This window comes from Platalea leucorodia (assembly GCF_965183815.1).
Source record: "Platalea leucorodia genome assembly, chromosome: 7".
Taxonomy (NCBI): Eukaryota; Metazoa; Chordata; class Aves; order Pelecaniformes; family Threskiornithidae; genus Platalea; species Platalea leucorodia.
The window spans coordinates 23,683,423-23,697,160 of record NC_138829.1 but is presented as its reverse complement, the minus strand read 5'-3'; the positions used below and the strand labels follow the sequence as shown (position 1 = coordinate 23,697,160).

General features: G+C 44.3%; 1 protein-coding gene across 1 annotated transcript in view; it reads right to left on the bottom strand.

The window, feature by feature from the left end:
• Nucleotides 1-2,705, bottom strand: part of CEP128 (centrosomal protein 128) — a gene marked incomplete at its 3' end in the record, with an annotated part of 120,709 nt that extends 118,004 nt beyond the window's left edge. Inside the window, exon 1 of the mRNA XM_082316896.1 lies at nt 2,670-2,705. The remainder of the gene's footprint in view (nt 1-2,669) is intronic.
• Nucleotides 2,706-13,738: the final 11,033 nt, after the last annotated feature.

Genomic DNA, 13,738 nt, shown 5'->3' with positions numbered 1-13,738 from the left:
GTCAGTTCTCTGGGCTAAAACATCTCTTTCTGATCTTACCAAGCATGACAAGCAACACAATCACTCAAAACCCAATAAGCAACTGATTCAGTGATCAATTTCCTCCAAGTTTGACAAAGATTTTCAGTTTCAAAGCATTTTGTGAAAATATCTTTAAGACACCAGGTAAAGGGGAGACCCTATTAATTGTCATACTAAGTATTAAGCACAAGATCAGCTTTATTAGGGATCAGAAACTCAACCCTGAGACATTAATCCACAGGAATCTAGTCTTCATCTACTCATGGGCCTATGTAGCAGCACATTTTGCCTGACTGTTATCATTCTTACAGCCGCAACACATTTAACTTTAATGATCATAGCAAACGGTTGATGGTCTGTATCTATCATATATTATTTCAACTACAAAGTCATAGTAAATGTTGTTTTGGCAACTTAGGTTCTTCAGAACTCCATTCACAGTTTCACAGGAAGCAAATTCTCTTTTCCTCTCAAACTGGGCAGAAAAGCATATGTTGGATTTACTCTGTATGTAGAATACCACACAGAAGTATCCCATGAGAGCTAGAAAACAAACCTTACATTATGCAACTCATATAGCTTGCCTGCGAGTCAAACAGCTCCAAGTGAAAGATTAGGCTTAACTCTTAATTCCACCATGTCACATTTCTTTCTAGAAGCTGAGAGCCCAAAAATAACATCACTTACAACATTATCATTTTCACATTAATGAAAGACAGATTTTTAAGGACACCTGAGTAGACAGAGAAATTAAGAACAATGTGACATGTAAGAACATTCAAATGATAGAAAGTGTTTTAACTCATTTCCAGATGAAATGGCATTAGCCAGCAGAATTCCAAAGGTTAGTTATTGCATCTCAGCTGATGGGAATTAAATCCTTAAAAATTTCTCAGACTCTTTTGAGAGTGGGCCTCTCAACGTGGCCCTACACGTACCTCTAGTTAGACAAGTATTGAAACTTGTAATGTCAGAAAAGAGATAGGCACTGATAGAAATAATGAAAAACAGCAGTTGACTTATCTGCTGAACACATTGTTCTGATAAGTGTCTCAACCATAAGAGCTCCAACTACTGAAAAGCTATGACACTGAAGAAAACAAAAGGGAAATGAAGATTTACAGCAGAAAAGATTAATGGGTTTGTTTTCAGCTGTCCAAAAATAGGCTCACTAAGATACTTACTGGCCAAAGCACTGAAGAAAGGCTAGTAAAAAAGGTAAACATAAAAGAAAATGCTAGACATAGAAGGACATTTTGTCTGAAGAAAACTTTCTATTTATGGTTAAGTGGCATTCCTCTTTGTTCTCATGAGCAACCTAAGAGGAACTGTAAGTACTTTTAAGTTGAAGAAGTTTGTTTCATATAAAGCAACATCCTCATTTTTAAAGGAATTACAGAAGTTTCATTTTAGAATAAAAAAAAAAAAACCATAAAGAAGTAGAAATTTGTATAAATATTCTGTATGTACATTTGCCTATTAAAAAAAAAAGCACCTATTATCACTTTTTCCAAAAACCTAGACTGATTTCAGCACATGATCATACAACCTACTTGACAGTGAGAATCATCTGTCTTCTACTGCTTTTTAGTCTACCCAAACAGATTATAACCTTTCTTGCACTGAGGAAAAACATCAATGCTCAGTATTTTCCTTCCCTGTAGAAAACAGGGCATTTCAGTTTCACTGAGGACTCTCTTGTTAAGAAATCTGCAGGGTAAAGCAAACAAGAAGTACAGCTGACAGTCTCAACAGCAAGTTCTCCAACTCAAGTAAGCAAAAGATGAACTCAGTATATACAACCTGATTACTTCAAGTGGTTTTATTTGTTTTGCTCCACGCAGACTAATCCATCACTAGGTAACTAACTTAGTGCTGCAGGTATGTTTGAAGCCTTATATTTAAGACTGAGCATGACAAAAAATTCAATAGCCATTCCAGAAAGGGACAACATGACACCCAAAAGGCCCTTTCCTTCAGTGCTTCTAGCCGAGCCAGGAGAAGTTTTCAAAAAGCCAGGAAGGTGATCCTACATGGTGACATTTCACCATCATGCGCTTTCAGGCACCAGTACTACATTTTACTGTCAACTTGTGACACCACGTTGCCATCACTTCATCACCACGACACATAAAAGTTCCTTCATACTGTTCACAACAAGCAAGCTCAGCTAACGCCCTGTGCAAATCCTCCTCTCGCCCTGCACGTACCGAACTTTACTAACACCTGACCTCATCTCTGAGGTCCTCCTGCATCTTTTGCCCCGGACAGGACCGTGGAAGCCCCGGAGGCAGCGGAACAACCCCAGAACGACGGCCGGGCCTCCGCCAGGCCCGCGGGCCGCGCCGGCTGCCGCCGCGGCTCCCGAGTAACCCCGCGGCCGCGCACCCCGCGCCTCCCGCCGCAGCTCCCGGCTGCCGCGCCGCCCGGCGCCGCTCCCCTCAGCGCCCGCCCTCCCGCGGCGCTCCGCGCCCAGCCAGCCCCGAGCGGCAGCGCAGCCCCTTCCCGCACGCCGCTCCGGCCGCAGCCCCCCGACTCTGCCCTTCCCGCACCCCCAGCCCTCACGGCACAGCAGCTGCGGGAGGACGCCCCACCTCCCCGAGGCGAAGCCGACCCCTTCCCCGGGCACGCCCTACAGCCCCACACACCTCCCCGCCTCGCCGCTATGGCAACTTGAACTAGCCGCCCTGCCACCAGCTGCCAGAGCCGCCTTCCGGGCGCCGGGCCCCCCCGCAAGGCTCCGTGGGACAGGTAGTCCACGAGCCACTGGCCGCCATGGGAAAGAGCGCGTGGAGGACTCCCACTCCCATGAGACCTTGCGGCCGGGGCGCCGGCAGAGCCGAGCCGCGAGCGCCCGCAGGAGCGGCAACGGAAGGGCAGGCCCCGCCCTGCGGGGAAGCCGTTGGTCCTTCAGGGGCTGGCGCCGCGGGCTGTGGGTGGAGGCGGGAAGTCGCTCGCATACAGTGGTGTTTTTATATGTAAACCTTTACAAAATACACATCGGCGTTTACAAACACTGCCGCTAAATGAAAATTAAGCGCAGAAACAAAATCTGCTGCCCTGACAAAGCAGGTGTGTATATTCCGCTTATGAGGACACTGGGCACCTGGCTGATCCGCTGGAAAAAGGAGTGCATGGGCTACTTAAAACAGTTGTTTCTTACAAGGGAGACATCTCCATTCCTATCTCTTGACTTTTTCTTGGTTCTTTAAGCCAGGCATCTCCCTGTTCACGAATGTTGTATCTGTTACTCTTGTGTGCAGTAAAAATGACCAAATATTATAGACTGCTACACTGGCCTTGAAGAGAGAAAAGGGATAAAGAGGGCTGTGAGTGATCACAGGAAACATCGCCTGCGCCTCTGAAACTTGGGCAGAACTTGAAATAGTCCTAAAATCACTGGAATATTTGGCTGCAAATCATGTGTAGGTGAGCACTCAAGCCTCAAGCTAAACGCAGTGGGTTGTTTTTTCTAATACACGTATGTCTGTATTGCCTCTGGGATCCACTCCAGGGAGTGACCATTGGCCTTCGAGCACAGTAATAAAGCATGGCTGACAATCCACACTGCCTGCCTTCGTTCCTATCCCACAGGACTCTTTCATTTACTCACCCTCAAGTCCCTAATGCAGCAGGCATGCTTGCATGCCATGTGATTACAACACACTTCAGGAGTAAGCCAGGCCCCCCCCACCGGCCACATCCACCAACAGCCCAGGCAATGGCTGCTGGCCCCTGCTGCTAGGTCTTTGATTTCTGGTCATGCTCAAGAGGCATTATCCTCATCTGAGCCGAAGGCAGGTGAGACACAGAACAGGAATGTAATGATATCATTTACCTCACTGTGAGCTGAAGCATTAGTGAATAATTAGTGAAGAAATAAGTCTTCTCTGGCTTCCAGTGCATGACCATTGTCCTGGCCTTTCCTCTGCAAACTGCAGCACGGTCAGGTTGTGCTGGCAGGTCCAAATGCAGGGCGAGAGTCAGGGCTTCTGCTCAGTCTCGTCTCATAAGGCTGCTTATGGTGGTCTCTGGGAGACAGGCCCTGAATCTTCCTGAGCTCTCTGAGGGATTTCCTCTCCTCTCAGTCTCGCACTTGGCGGTGGGCTTGCTCCTCTGTAGACTCCCAGAATTCTTCCATGAGCAGATTTCTTTTCCTGCCCTAGTAGCCTCTCTCAGGCCATCACAGAGGGGATGAAGGGGTCAGGAGTGTGTCCTGGATGTGTCTGGTGCGTGTATGAGAAGTGTATTTGCATCTATGCTGGGTGTGAGCACATCTGGCTTGCTATCAACACAGTGTTCCAGTGGAAGCTGATGCCAACGCCTGAGACTGCCAAACTGGGCACAACCACCGGTCCTGAAGACCATGCTAACCATGCATATATCAATTGTGAAGGTAGCTAGTCAGCACTTGCTATCTATGTATATATGGGTCTAATATTGTAACAGAAGGAAGGAGATGCTTTCAGTGCTTCAGACAGCACACAGCTACATTGTCAGCTGCAACGTTACCACAAACGTTGTAACTCTTTCACATATGCATATGAAATAAGGATTATGCCACCGACTAATACATAGTTTTCCCATCCTCATCAAGCTGAGGCTTGCTTGGTATAAAAAGTGAAATACTAAAGACTGTTACAGAAAACATGTACGCAGGCATGTATGCCAAGACTCCTGGACTGTGTATATCTTTGCTGAAAAAGATCCAAACCGTCAAGATCCTACCACTCCCAACAGAGAAAAGAGCAGCAGGCCAGTGATGTTTTCAGACTCAGTTGATTCAGTGAACACCAGTGTAAGGTAACAAACAGGTAAAAGCTCACTGTGGTTTTTGCACAACATATTTAGTGCAAACTTCTGGTGTCCTCTGTTTCCGTCAAAATTCAAGGAATGAGAGAGGGAACAGGTAAGTGTGATAGGGTTGTTGAGGGTTGCTGATTTACCAGTGTGATGAACTGTCAGCTCAGTAAAGTCTGCTCCTGGTACCTGTGCATGCTGATTTCCAGACTAGATGGATACATTAGGGTTTTTTTGCTGCACTTTTCTCTAGAGTAGGGAGAAAGCTAAGATTTGCATGCATGTATTTGTCACCGTGTCTGGATAGGAACGTAAAAAATGCCCTGTTGGTCAATTTGGCCCAGCATACTGTATTCAGCAGTGATAGCAAGAGATGCTATTTAGTGAGAGCACATGAACCTGGCTACTTTCTCTGATCTAGCCCTGTCTGTAGTTTCCTGTAGCATCCACATTTGTCATGTCAGAGGACATTTGTACGCGGACTATTTACTTTGGTGTCTGTTCACAGGCCTGTAGCCCTTAAATTTGTGTAACCTTGTCTGCCTCCCCAACCTCCTGGCAATGATTTCTGGAAGTTTACTTCTGGATGTGTGAAAAAGTGCTTTTTTTCTACTCTGTGACTGCATAATTTAAGGGATTTTGCTGAAGGCTGTGCTGAAGGCTGTGCTGAAGGCTGATTGAAAATCTAAGTAAACTGTATCTAAAGTTCTGTTGACGGCTTCAGAAGACTTCCAAAATATATGAGGAACATCTGCCTTTCAAAAAAGCTGTTTTGACTCTTCCTCCAAATATCTTATTTATACATTCATCCATTAATCTTATTCTTTATTATGATTTCTAGTAATGTACCCAACTACAGTTGTCAGAGCTGAAGCTGTATTCTTTGATTCTGGATTCTGTCATTCTGTGTTCTGGATTCTGTAATCTGCATTATCTGAATCTGAAATTTATTTATTTTCCTTAGAATATCTGTTAAATATTAGCATAATATTAATTAGTCCTCTGGTACAAAAAAGGGTGTTAATTGAGAAGTACACCACAGTCACTAGTTCTGCTATTTCAGTCACCAAGTAAATGAGCTTTTGACTGGTTCTTTTTCTCAAATTGAATTTATCTGTCCACAAAGAAATATCAGTCTGAGAATCTCTCCGAGCTCTTCTACAGTAAGCATAGAAACAAAGCCTCAATCAGGTTTGGGCTATGGCTTTATCTCCTCTACATGCTCCTTTTATATGCTAGTTCATCTACCAGTCTTACAGACTCTGACAGCATTCCTTGTTTTGTTGGATTTGAAAAGGGATTATTAGTTTTTGTTTTTCATAAGTTGTTGCTCAGCTGCTTTTAAGCTCATTTTACTGTATTTTACATTTAGCCTGCTAGCATTTGAAAGAAAACTTTGTGTTCTACCCTAAAACATGACATTAACATTTTGAAGGATGACTTCTTGCTTTTAATACCTGACCTTATCCTAGTGTTAACAATGCTGGCTTTCTTATGCCCTTCCCAAAGCCTTATTTACTAGGTATGCACTTGCAGTTTGGTGCCCTTAAAGATTCACCATGAGGCATGCAAGATAACTCTTTGTCTGCCCCTTTTAGCATTTTTAACAAGTATCTTCATATTTCTGTAATTCTCTTTCTTGAAGCTGAACAGTACTGTGATGAATTATTTTTTGTTTGCTTTGTCTTAAGGATGTTAGATGTAAGCGCATAGGATTGCTACAGAACATCTCTTCAGTTTGGAATGAGTGTGCGTAAGAAATCAATGATTTAACTATGGATAATAGACTGCTATACTAGACAGACTTCTAAAGAAGTTGCTTAACTTTACAAGCACAAAACACTTTCATGTTATTATGTGAACTCTCATGTTATTATATGAACTCAAAAATATATATCCCAGCATTCTGTTATCTGAAGTGCTGTGTTGAGACAATCACTTGACAGTACGTGCATTTAGAGAAGCCAGCATGGTCTTACTACTTAAGGCTAGTGCTGCTTGATTAATGCTATTGTGCCCCTTGACTCATACACTTAAGATAATTGTTTTTCAAAAAAAGGAAACATTATTGTATTACATTACTATATATATAAATAAATGTATAGGAAGCCTGAGGACAGAGGCCTTAAGGGTGGAAAATCCAGAAGGACTATAACTTTTTTTTTAATAATGTCTTTTTTTTTCAAGCTTAAATTGAAATTTTTAAGTTCTTGGATTTGTCACTAGTGGTATCTTTTCATGCCACGCTACTTGTCATCCATGCATAAGTCATTATTCTTGTGGCTCCTCTATTAAACATGCTGGTCTCAATATCAAAGCAAGTATGTGCCATGACCCAAGTCAAAGAAAAGTGCAAGATCTGCCTGAAGTCTGAATTATGAGGGCAGATACGTTTTTGCTGGATGTTATTTCTGAAGGTAGATGGCTATGCAAGACGTGCAGGCAGAGCAGAATGAAATCAAAGATGACTAGAAAGCTGTCTTTAGATGAAGAGGCGCAGGCAATATAAGCCTGAGGAAAAAAAAAAACAAAACCTGAGAGCTTTTTTAAGATAAATGCAGACAGGAAGAAAAGGTCTTGTAATTGTAAATAAAGAAGCTATCTTCTATTCTGTGCCCCAATCTGGCATGGGATGTCAATGGCAATAAGGACTTCTATAAATACGTAAGTAGCAAAAGGAAGACTGGAGAAAACGTGGGCCCACTTCTAAATGGGAGCAGGGGCTCTGGTGACAGAGGACATGCAAAAGGCTGAGGTACTGAATGCCATCTTTGCCTCAGTCTTTGCTTGCAAGAGTGGCCTTTAGGAATCCAAGGCCTCAGAGACCAGGGGGAGAGTCTGGAGCAAGAAAACCCCAGGGGAAAGTCTGGAGAAAGGAAGACTTACCCTTGGTGGAAGAGGATCAGTTTAGAGAATACTTAAATAAACTGACTTAAGTCTATACTTATCCCATGCAATGCTACAGGCTTGGGGAGGAGCGGCTGGAGAGCTGCCTGGCAGAAAAGGGCCTGGCAGTGGTGGTCGACAGCCGGCTGAATATGAGCCAGCAATGTGCTCAGGTGGCCAAGAGGGCCAATGGCATCCTGGCTTGTATCAGGAATAGTGTGGCCAGCAGGACCAGGGAGGTGATAGTGCCCCTGTACTCGGCACTGGTGAGGCCACACCTTGAGTGCTGTGTTCAGTTTTGGGCCCCTCACTACAAGAAGGACATGGAGGTGCTGGAGCGTGTCCAGAGGAGGGCAATGAAATTGGTGAAGGGTCTAGAGAACAAGTCTAGTGAGGAGTAGCTGAGAGAGCTGGGGTTGTTTAGTTTGGAGAGGAGGAGGCTGAGGGGAGACCTTATCGCTCTCTACAACTACCTGAAAGGAGGTTGTAGTGAGATGCGGGTCAATCTCTTCCCCCTAGTAACAAGCGATAGGACGAGAGGAAACGGCCTCAAGCTGCGCCAGGGGAAGTTTAGGATGGATATTAGGAAAAACTTCTTCACCAAAAGGGTAGTCAGGCATTGGAACAGGTTGCCCAGGGAAGTGGTTGAGTCTCCATCCCTGGAGGTATTTAAAAGAAGGGTAGATGTGGTGCTTAGGGACATGGTATAGATGGATTTGGCAGTGATAGGTTAACAGTTGGACTCGATGATCTTAAAGGTCTTTTCCAACCTTAATGATTCCATGATTCTAAGTCCATGGGCCCTGGTGGGATGCACCCACGTGTGCAGAGGGAGCTACTAACATGCTGAGGGCCACTAAGATGATTAAGGGACTGGCACATCTCTCCCATGAGGAAAAGCTGAGGCAGCTGGGGCTGTCTAGCCTGGAGAAGAGAAGGCTTGGAGGATCTCATCAATGTGTACAAATACCTGAAGGGAGGCTGTAAAGAAGATGGTGTCCAGTGACAGGACAAGAGGCAATGGGCACAAACTGAACAGGAACTTCTGTCTGAACATAAGGAAACACTTTTTAATTGTGAGGGTGACCAAGCACTGGCACAGGAAGCACAAAGAGGTTGTGGAGTCTCCATCCTTGGAAATAGCCAAAAGCCGTCCGGACACAGTCCTGGGCAACCGGCTCTAGGTGACCCTGCTTGATGAGGGGCTTGGGCCAGATGACCTCCAGAGGTCCCTTCCAATCTCAATGATTCTATGACTCTGTGATTCTGTAATCCTTTCTGGATACAAACATACCTGCCTGAAAACAGCTTTCATAGTTCTTACCTTAACTAACTGCTTAAGTCCAAGGGATAGTTTCATCTTACTGTTCTCTCTAAGCACTCTTAGAATTGACAATCTCAGGCTTTACAAGGCTTTACACAGCAATTCCTCCTATTTCGTCTTCAGTCAACTGAGTATTTCAATTTTCATGGCTTTTTCACGACATAAAGCAAAAGGAGAAGCACAGGAGTTCCTTAATATCCCATAACCATAAAACTCCATAACTACCTGTTCTTGAAGTCAAAGATAAATTGGTTATATAGACATGAATCTTCAAGAACCTAGATTAACATTCTTTCATGTAGCTATTCAAACACTTGGTCTGATGAGCGGTGCTGTGTCAAAGCAGCGTGTCTAATGTAATTTTTTCTGTCAGACCAGAAATTATTTCAGATACTGAAATAGAAACAGGTAGGAACTGGCATATCTTATAAGTGTCTAGAATGGCTAAACACGTTGATTAATCAGAAAAAAAAACCCAAGTCTTTATTCTACTCTTTACTGAATTATTTTCCCAGTTTGAACACTTCCTCATACAGATATTACAAGATTTAACTGTTGATATCTGGTAATCCCTTGGGGAGTTTATGTGGAACACCAATTAGAGCTAATTGCTTCTTTGTTAGAACCTGTTGTGGTTTATCTGATTTGTATATAAAGCAGATAAGCAGTGCAAAGATACTCAAGATACCATATCAAATCTGGCAGGTGAGAATAATGTTACTTTTTTAAAAATCACCCCAAACCCAATGGAATTCTGAGCCTTGCAGTTCTTGAGATGATAGGTACTAAATGAGCGACCATGGCTGTCACTAGAGGGAGTGTCTGTAACAGTGGAAAAATATGCTTGTCAATTTTTGCCGTGTTTAAATTAATAGGAACCTGCAGGGGGTCTTTGAAAAAGCACCAGGGAAAAAAAAATCTGCAATATATTGCAGATTTACAAGTGATTTTTCTTTCCTATTTGCTTATTAGGATCAGAGCATAAGCCATATTAATTGATTAAAACTGCTTCATTTCTCTGTCCTCAGGGCATACATGATTTTGAATGTCTGTTCTTAGGATTATGTTTATAATTGTGGATGTACACATTGGTGATACTTTTAATACATTAACATCTTTTAGTATATGAAAAAAGAACATTTATTAGTATTCTACATGGGGTGGAACACTGCCAGTTGCTCTAAGCTGCTAGATGCCATCACTTTTCAGAACTGATGTGGTCAGAACTACTGATTACTGTTCTTTTTTACAGCTTAAAATACTTGCAGTCTTGATTAAGCTAAGCAACTCTGTTCCATCATTCCTTCAACACAGGTCATGTTTCTAAACCTCCTGCTTTCCTCTCTCTCCTGTGGATAATCCTTAGTTTGTCTACTTCTTTCTTGACAGATAAAGTATTCCAGACAGCTCTATAAATGCAAAGTAAAGGAATAATTGCACAATATTCCCATTTTTCTGCCATGCAGGGTGTGTCTTATTGCGTGTAGCTACTTGTGTTTTTCTCTTCTGAATTTAAATTCTCATCGAGAGTTCACAGGCCTCCCTAGCCTGGGGTTATCTTTAGCTTTACAAATGTACTTTTCATTCCACCATCTGCCTGCCTGTTCAGGAAATTGTTGAACAGAAGGACCAGAAGGTGTCTAGGAGAAGTCAGAGCGTGGCACCACAAGGCTAGCGGCTCCCTCAGGGCCAGGCACCAGGAGCCACAGGGGATCCTCCCTAGGGCAGCAGGCAGGGCCTGGCAGCCCATTCTGTCCTGCCAGCCCAGCCAGGAGCCGGGCAGCGTGGAGGATCTGGGGCAGCCCCAACCCCAGGCACTGGGCACCTCCCTGGGGACTGGGATGGGCCGAGGCTGGGCCAGGAAGTCAGCCTGGGTGTCAGGCTTGGCTTAACTGGGCCCATGGCTGGGCAGGGCAGGGCTGTGGGGAGCTGGAGACCAGCCCCAGTGTGGCGGTGCTGGGGCAGGGACTGATGTTCCTGGGGGCTGACATGAGGTCTTGGGCTGTGGGTAGGGTGGGGGGAGGTCCTAGGGGAGGCCAGGCAGGGGCAGTCAGGCCCATCAGTGCCCTCAGCCCTGACAGGCTGCTCTAGGAGGAAGAGCAAGCTGGGAGCCAAGTGTGGCCACAGCACAGACAGTGACCTTGCCAACAGGACACAGTCCTGCAGCATCTCACCAGGATCAGGGTTGAAATTGCTGGGAAGATATTTGTTCCTTCCATTAACCCCTTATGGACAACGACTGCTGCCACAGAGCAGTTGACATGCCAAAGCTTATAATGTCAATATCTACGTTCATGCTCTTTTTCCTACTAAATTAAAGTTAATTCAAAATACTTTGCCCTCAGCGAAAGAGCAAGGTAACAAATCACGCTTCCTCTAGTTTAGGAGCCTGAAACACAATTACTGTGGAGTAGCTAATGCAGAGTAGCCTATTAGTAAAGGTCAGTAGCACAAGGATACCTTTAGTACACCAAATAAAAATTATTTGGTTTATGAAAACCCACTGAAATGACTCAAATCTTGGGACTACTTCTCTGCCCACCAAAAAACCTATTATTCCTTTGCTTAGTCCATGCACAGTGATACATAAAAAGTAACGCTGAAGTTGGAATAAAAGGGGGGGAGAGGTTGCAACATGGTATGGTCCTTAAAGAGGGGATACACATCCCTAGTCTCTTCCTACAAACCAGGCCATGTTGTGAAAAGTAAGGACTCCTCTGTGGTGCTCCGAGTCATATTAGGTCATCAAGATTGGTTGTGAGAAAACAGTGATTAAGCTGGAAGAGGATTTTAACGCTGCTGCTCAAAGTTGACAAGCTGCCTCTGGACAGTGTCAGGCAATGTTGTTTGCTGGATGAAACAACTGTGCCTTGTACCCTCTGCCTGGAAATCAGGTGTAGAATAGACTCATGACAGCTAAGAGACTTGGTCCAAAAGAAGACAGAGATTCCTTTGGTGATACATTTGTTTTGCTAGATGGCTTTGTACGCTTCTGTGTCAGCCTGTGTCAACCAAAATATTTCTTTGCCAAAGCCAACAAGAACTGAGATTTTAATGTCCTATTACTACTACAGCATACAGTGTCCGCAGGACAAGCGGATACTTTGGCAGTAAGAACAAAAAAAACAGCGGAGAATTTTGGTATCCTGGGAAAACCCTGTAGGCAACTGTAGCATTGTCTGAATTTTGTAACACATAGCACATTCGGTGAAGTTCATTAAGTGGCTGATTACTGATTACTCCATTGGGGCAGAGGACCCAAAGCAAGCCTAACTCCACTAAACTTTTAGTTTTATTTGGTCTCTGATGTATCTGCATTTAATTTTTAAAAATTATGACCATGTGGCTACAGCAGTATAAACCATGGAAACTGCAACAGCATGAGAGGAAATAAGGAAGTCCTGAAGATCCTGGCAAGTGCCTCCCTGCAGGACGGGTGGGCACTGAAATGTCGTTTCCAGATCTGGGAAGGATCCGTGGGACTGTATGGAGCACACAGTAACGAATCCTGACCTTGCACCGCAACCTTGGCCCCCATTCTTATGAATTGCCCTCAGAGATTAGTAAGACTTTGGAGATTATGAAATGATACAATGTGTCCCACAACTGATATGATGGATGGATGAGAATGTGCGTCTTGTCTATGGTCCCCAAAACAGGAAGACAGCCCATGCCTCATGAATGCAAGGCAATATTACCCTGGATGTCTTGGACAACAATGAGGGGGTAGACTAACCAGTAGGTTGTTCTGCAGATCATAGCAACCATGGTAATGTTACACTTGCTGACCCTGCCACACGGGATATGGTGTGGCTAGCTTCCACATGGGACGGGATGGGATTGGACAGGACAGGATGGGATAGCAGCCCAGCAATAGGTGTGCTCCCATCCTCAGAACCTGTACTAGCTCGTGGCTTTCTTCTTCATGAAATTTGCCATTAGCCCTTGGCTGGGAAAGAACACAATCCCACTGCTGAGAGATGGCAAGCCTGAACACTTTAGTAGCAGCCACCAACAACTTGGTCTGGCTTACACTGTACTGGAGTCTCCCTTAGCGCTGACCAACGTGGTGAACAGTTACAGAGCTCCATGTCTGACTTGACAACATCATTGATTCATTTCTTTTCCCTTGCCTGTGCCCTCAGGGGAGTGTGCAGCTCCCTTGTTCATCGGCCTTGAAATTCAGTGATCTGCCTGTGGCTTCATTTTTATTAAGTCAGATTGGTATAGACACCAAAAAGTAGTGGTGGCTCTTAGGGCTGCAGGGTGAGCTACAGATAGGAGCAGTGTGCCAAAAGGACATGGCTGAGTGGGGCACGGGACAGCCAGCATTCCCAAGGGAATTCCGTGCAACGCAGTGTGAAGTTGTCTAGGGCACTCTGTGGTGGGTGCTTCAGCTTGTCGCCACACTGGGACACCCCTAAAGATACCCTTGTCCTAAACAGGATAAATGTATCTGGTGGGGTTCCTCACCTACACAAGATCTAAGCACTAACATATGTCTGCAAGATCAGGATTTATATTGTATTTCTTTATGGGCATAGTATTATTTGCTCACCTTAAAGAGATATGTCGAGGGCATTAATTATATTTAGGAAACACATAGTAATGAACCGACTTAAATTACTTAAATTACTTTTAAAGTATATCAAAATAATATCTGATGGGTTGTACTCATAGCTTTTGGATAACTCTGATCTAGCTGGA